Source organism: Nymphalis io, chromosome 9 (assembly GCF_905147045.1).
Source record: "Nymphalis io chromosome 9, ilAglIoxx1.1, whole genome shotgun sequence".
Taxonomy (NCBI): Eukaryota; Metazoa; Arthropoda; class Insecta; order Lepidoptera; family Nymphalidae; genus Nymphalis; species Nymphalis io.
This window is the reverse complement of record NC_065896.1, coordinates 5,229,926-5,237,576: the sequence shown is the minus strand read 5'-3', so window position 1 is coordinate 5,237,576 and position 7,651 is coordinate 5,229,926.

The window sequence follows — 7,651 nt, the reverse complement described above, 5'->3', positions numbered from 1 at the left end:
TTGCACATGAAAAAAGGGAAAAATAATAAATATATGCATAATTCATGCCATTAAAAGATCAACGACCTTATGACGACTGACCAACGTATTTGGCGGAGGCATAATCGATGAGTGAGTGGTTTCTAACCGGTTAAAAATCTGTGAATTAAATAAAAATGAAGTTTTTTTTAATTAAAGATTTGACGTAGATAATGTATGAGGACGCGTACTTGTTCCATATATTTTCAAGACAGGTACTTTTCCTTAGGCTATTTATGACTCTGAAGTCGAAGAAGAGCATTAAGTTTTTAGACAGAAAATAGTATAAGCAAATTATTTTCCTTTGACCTAATATATTTAAAATGTTGTTTTACTGAAACAAAAGCATGAATGCTTATAATAGTTTTTTTTAGATAGAATTGCAAGTAAAGCAAAACCAGTGACTCTGGGTAATAAGTGAAGATAAGAGGGAGAAGATGTCATGAAAGAAAAAGATGATTTTATATTGTCCATTTTAGATTTTTTAGTTAATTACTTATTCATGTATATACCATTCACTTATTACGTTTCTAGGTCTTGAGGTTTTAAAAAGTGAGAGCTGAAGGTACCATCATGTGTATAGTGACTTGAAATGTTCATTGATGTAATAAATTCGAAATGTTTAAAAATCCGACGACACCTTCGTCCACTTATGTCTTCAGTTAATAAACCTTATGTCGTCAATGCATTCTGAACCCATGGAATATGGTGATATCCGTATCTCCAACAAAACTGGCTCACGCACTCTTCAAACTGGAACATTGCAATAAAAAGTATTGATATCACAGATTACTATTAGAACAATTGACGATTAATAAAATAAATTATCGCCGGGCATGAAAATGAAATTTATTTTCGTTAAAATATAATTGGCTTTTTCGTTTATTATTTTTGTAAAGATATTTATTTTTATAAGAATAATTTACCTAGTAGACTTAACTAAGTATATATAGAACAAAATTTAATTTCAGCGTTAAATTCCAATTCTCTGGACGAAAAAGGAACTCCGTGTCACCTATGACATCAATAAAGAGGTGTTATCGTTATTGTTAAAGTTGCATTATGTTATAACAATGTCCTCCTGTTTTTGAAACGCTGGTCAAAATTGAAATTAATAATTTCTGCTTCATTTCGAATGGTCATTGTTCGTATTAAGATAAAATCCAAATTATTATTTTAGCTTGACAGGTTGGTCAAAGTGTAGCTTTAGAATTGCCGGGGCTAGAGAGTCTTTGTACCCTGAGAACCCTCTCGGATTTGGAGGCCTGCAGAGTCTACCGTCCGGACCTCACGGTAGTGTGCGCAAGTGATCCCGTGACATCCCTCGGAAAGTCGGAGTGGGTACCGTTGGTTTTTCAGTCTGTACTCCGGCGACTTCAGCGCCGGCGAGTCCCACATACCTCATGTCGCGGAAACGGATAATGCGTTTTTCCAGCGAAAAAAAAGTGTAGCTTTAGAAACTGGAAGCGTTTGATTTTGAACAATGAAAGTATGTTATTTATATTGTTATTTACGTTTAAGATGTTTTTTTTTTGTTTTTTGTCAATTAGAGATTTTTTTATTTTTTGAATGTTAAGTATTATACATGCAATAAGACAATCTTTTTCTTAATATATAACGTTGGCTTCCAATTTAATAAAATAATGTAATTAAATAAAATTATAAAAGTAATTTAATAAAATTCGCTCCGGGTCCCACTTGGCACAAAGGTTGTCCATTGCCATACAGCGCGGAAATGCGGCCTGCATTATGAGCAGCTTTGTGTCGGTTGGGAATCGGGAGGGACTATTTTAAATTTGACTAAAATAATAAAAATTAATAATGTAAATTTAATAATAATAATAAATAATAATATTGGTCATTAGTCAGCCTAGTAGATTGCCGGTTCAAATCCGGACAAGAACTTTAAGGTCCTCTATGGGCTGTTGCTATCCCTTTAAAAGCGACGACATTTATCGAATTTTATTTATAAATAACTTAATCACTTGCATGTCAACAGTGTATCATTTTTGCGTCAGAAATTAAGTGATCGTAGCACTCATGAACATTTATATCCTTGTATAAACTTTCATTTATCGTTAAGTATTTATATGAAATAGATTTACTACTCAGACATTTTGAATCAGTACTTAAAAGGATTATCGTGTAAGAGGATATCTTTGTACAACAAATGTAATAATAAAATTTGTTATAACGGCCTCACTTGGGACGACTCGTATCGTCTTTCTTTTATAAATTGTTCTTTTTATAAATTGCTAGTTGATATGAGGGATCTTCACATTCTATGTGTTTCTATGTTTTCTCTTACATGCCTTTCAAGAGTAAATAATATTATATTAGACTATTGTTATTCTTTTATATTTTATCGAGAAAAATAAGCCAATATAATTTTATCAATTCGTTTCCATTTCTTATTCCCATTTGTTTCCATAAATGGAAACGTTAAGGTACCTTGTTACTTTGAATATTATTATTTGTTTTATTAATGGATATCTTATGTCTTGTTAAATATTCTTTTAAGTTATTGCTTCATTGATCTAGTGGCTTGATGAAAGTCCGCAGACCATTTCTTTTAGCGGCACTAATTGTTCGCGACACACACATGGGAATCTATTATTGAAATTAATGATCTATTATTAGAAAATACATAAAAAAAACTTTTTGTGGGCTTTGGGTTCAAATCCCAGGTCGGGTCCATAAAAATTTATTATTTTTTTTGTCAGAAAATTCTCAGTAACAGCCTTGAGTCTGAAAGTTGGAAGTGTGTATAATCCCATGCCTCGGAAAGCACGTAAAGCCGTTGGTGCTGCGCCTGAACTTTTTCCGGTCGTGTCGGATTGCCGTTCGTTAAATATCGCATATAATTTAGAATAAATATTTAAACCTTACCTACCTTACCGACCTTAAAAATACCGCCGGTTATTCTACTCTCAAATAATAATATTTCGTTTTCCTTTCAAGTCTAGGGAAGTGTAAACGGGGTATGTAAGGCAGTCAAAGGATGTGATAAAAAGTTTCGATTGGATCACATGGCCTATTTGTCTGGCTAGCGCTGATCGTATCAAAAGGTTCATTTCCTCTTTTGCATCCTTAATATCCTTAAACCTTCTAAATAAGCTTCTAAAGAGAGAGAAAGAAGAGAGGAAGTCTTAGCCCATCAGTGGGACATTTACAGGCTATTACTACTAATATCTTTTCAATCGAAATCTTTCAAGAAGACATCAGGGAAGGTTACAGATCCAATCATTATGTAGAAGATGCGTCATAATCACATCAATAATAGTCCGGAAGAGACAGCTGTAGTTGAATCATGTCGAACAGGATTCAACTACATTACACGATATACGATAAATACAAGAATTGACATTGAAACATTTACATCTGTATCACATTAGTAATTTGAAGCTTGTCAATTATCTCTTAATTTTGTAAAGTAACTACAAATATGAGCACCAAGTCGTCTATTTTAATTTCTTGAAGATAAAAACATAAAATGATGTCTGAATAAATATTGAACTTGTTACGACGTTCTCAAGCTTGAATCTACATTTTATTCGTTGACTACACTAGCTATTCACTCATAATTCAGGATTTCCTTTGTCGTTGCCTTTTCTATTCATGATTCTAGGACGGTGTGAGCTTACGATGCGTCAGTTGGAATATTAACAAGGGATGCTGGACGTCTTTATTTTTCAGACAATCATACACTTAGATCCAACACTTTAAGGACTATATACAATATTCAATTTGTTTGTTTAAAGTACATTTTAACGTTAAACATTTATAGTCGTATATGTCTAGCTGTTAAAGTTTTATTTGAGCACTACAACGTTGCGAAAGAAATAAATGTTTTAAGCGTATATTAAAAATCGATATTAAATGTGGAGTAGAATTGATGGCACAAACTCCAATCATTCTTCTAGCATTACATATGGATTCTTTGGACTTTTTATTATTCAATATATTTTTTTAATCGTTTCTATTAGTAGCAATAACTATACTCTTAAGTCTTATCGTATATGAGAGTGGTACCGAAATGTGGTTGATGCGAAAGTTATGGTGTTTATTCTTTGTCAGATTGAAAGATCATCATCGGGTTTTAATGAAATTTTGCCTTTGGTGTAAATTATGGAAAAATATACTATGGTACTTAATTATTTAATTAAAAAATATATTTGTAATTACTTATATCATTTTTTACGCACATCTGTATTTATATTAAAACTATAAAATTACTTTATTAATATGGGCTGGTCAAGTATGTCGAAGGATCTATGGACTTTGGAGCAGACGACTTCTAGAGTAGAGCCTGCGGATCAGCAAACGCCGCGTTGTATTGCAAATACAAATCTTCCAGTCAGGTGAATCGACGTGGAGAAAGTTCTAGGACCCGACTGGATAAAGGAGTTTTGACGCCTTGATATTTCTTTCTTCAGGAGTGGATTACGATAGTCTGACATTCTAATACTTACAGATTGAACAATGGGTCATATATTGTCTAACATCAAATTTATTTTCAATCTATTAACCCATAATTTACATATTCACGTCCTTATCTATTTCCCAGCTGACCTTGATGTAAAAATATTATTACGATCGGTTCAGCGGTTTAGTCGTGATAAGGAAACTATTAGACATTTTCGAATATATAATATTATTTTGCTATCAATATTAGAGTCAACTTGTATGTAATAATTTCCATGTAAAGCATACATTGGTATGTGATACTCGTAAATCCCCCTTTGGAAGTTGGATCACGTTCAACAAATGTTTGTCACTCACACAGACACAAAGGTCTAATAGAAAGACAAACACATGTAAAGTTTGAAATATAATTAATATTATGTAAATTATACGTACATTGAAATTAGAGGCTAATGTCATAAAGGTCACACTTGTGAAATGTTTGATAGAATTTTAATTGATTTGTAAGCTTCAATAGCTCAATGGCCGCCTAGCGTTTTGAAATTTGCAGATACGAGTCCCTTGTCCCTTTGTCTATAGCTATATCTTTCTACAGTAATTAAGGAACATTAGTTATTGTCAGTTGTATGTATATTTACAGTGCTGTATATTTTTTTTTTTGGTTTTTAATAATATGATCACGTAAGTTTATCTTTATTATTTATTGTTGTTCTATGAAAATTGCCAATAGAATGTTAATTTTTATTTTGACTCATACTTACCTTGACGCCAAATTTCCCGTTTATACCATACAATTTTCATTGGTTCAAAGGGTGAGAGAGGCTCTCACTGAGGGTGTAAGGTATCCTATGTCCTTTTATGTACCTCTGATAACGTTTATGCATATTTCATCATTATCGGTTGAGTAGTTAAGACGTAAAAGTATAACAAACGAAAAAACAGACTCAGTTTCACATTTATAATATTAGTTAGGACAAGTTTTATCCGTGAATTTGACCGAGTGGATATTTGTTTGCAAAACTAATTAGAATGAAAATTAATTACAAAACTTTTATTAAAATCGAGTCTATGGTACCAGTCAATATAAACTATGTAGTAAAACTGTTATTAACGTGGCGTTTGAATTTATGTATTTTAATTTTTATACAATTATTAACAATATTTAAGTCCTCCAGACCGTTTTTGATTTCAGCCGTTGCGGCCAATCTCAAGAGAAATTAGCCAACTGCGCAGGAGATATTATAGTGCAGAAGTGAGTGCGCAAGCACAGGTGCACTCTTTATTCTCTAACTCTCATAATCCGATGAGACGGCAATCGGACATGACTGGAAAGAGTTCAGACGCAGGACCAACGGTTTTGCGTGATTTCCGAGGCACGGGAGTGTACACACTTCAACCTTCTAGACTCCGGGCCACTACTGAGAATTTTCGACAGAAAAACTCAATAAATTATATTGGCCAGACCTGGGATCTGAACCCCGGTCCGTAGACCCCCGGGTCTGCGGCCTTTCATGTATCCACTAGACCAAGGAGGCAGTCAGGGAAACTCTGGTGTCCCTTCAAAACGTATAAATCTTTCGTAAATAAAAAAGAAGTGTTATTTATACAATATTAAATATAAGGATAATCATTATAAGCGAACATCTTTGAAGGCTTTATGAAAAAATATTCGGTTAAGTGTTTGTTAATCTCGGCGATTTTAGCATTCGTTAATATTTGATGAGTGTACCTACGGCTTAAAAACATTTGCACTGAGATTTGCTACCCGCTTTCAGTACTGTTGACAAAACCATACAATTAAAAAATTCTTTATAGTAAACCAATAAACTTAGTAATAAATTATTTACAAGAAATATATACAAGAGGCAGAATTATTGCTAAAACAGCGATCTCTTCCAGGCTACCTAGAGCTACGGAAACGAAACAAAAAGAAAGATAGAACCAATCATTATATAAAATGTTGTAATTTGTTCAAAATAGCACAAAATAACTGAAAATAAGCTTTTTTAGGATTTTGTAATATAGCTCATTAATTTCATAATAGATTCCCATGTGTGTATCGCGAACAATTAGTGCCGCTAAAAGAAAATATCAATCAATCAATCAATCAACAGTCAATCGTTGCCCACTGCTGAACATAGGTGCGCCAAAGTGCGCCAAGGTGCGCCAAAGCTCCCTGTCCTCCGCCTTCCGTATACAGTTGGTGCCCGCCACCTTCTTAAGGTCATCATTATCGAATTATTATTAAAGAAAATATATTCAGCTATATTAGAACCTGAAAAAATGTTTTACCAGTTTTAATTCCCCACGGGCTATTGAGATGTTTTCAATATTTTATGTAATTAATTTACTTCGCAGCAACTTCTAAATGACGTTGAACATGAAAAAAGTTTATTAATTAAAAGAACTTACAAGAAAGTTAAAGTTAGTGACTTTACACTTTTAATCCAGCAAACTCTTTACAAAGATAATTTAGATAAATTTTAAAATAACATTCTTAGTTATTTATGCATATAATTTAATGCAAAATATTATAAAATTTAGTTTTAGTGAAAGAAACATTGTAAGGAAATCTGCATGTGTCTAGTTTTACTGAAATTTTGTCACGTGTTTATTCCACTAACCATTGGAGCAGCGTGGGGGAATGAGGTCCAAACCTTCTCCTCAAAAAAAGGAAAGAAGGCCATAGCCCAGCAGTAGGACATACCTGGTCTGTTACTACTAGTTTTTATTTCCTTAATATATTGAAGCAAAAAATTATTACTTATTTATAAAGGTTAAGGCAATCTATTTAAAACGTAATAACTTTGAAGTGAAATGTTGCTAACAAAAAGGTCAAGAGAATGCTTTGGGCATAGCTTTCAATATTTCACAATAGACAGGTAGCGAGTACGTGGGCCTCCTCGAATATATGTTGAATTTATTCATTTATGCGGATGTTCTAACGCCATGGTCAAACAAAAAGTCACCCGTCCCACGGCTCTGTGAAGCAAACAATTTTATTTTGAATGTTACGAATCGTTAACATCATCGTTAAGTTATTTTCATCCTTTAACCTGATGATGATTTCCTGATCTATTTCGGTAACGGTGACCAAATTCGTTCAATGAAAGCAAACACAGGTACAGGCTAAAAAAAAAAATTGCAAAAAAAGCTTATAAATATTGCATATAAAATTGACTGAAATGCATGTTCCTAATGATTCCAT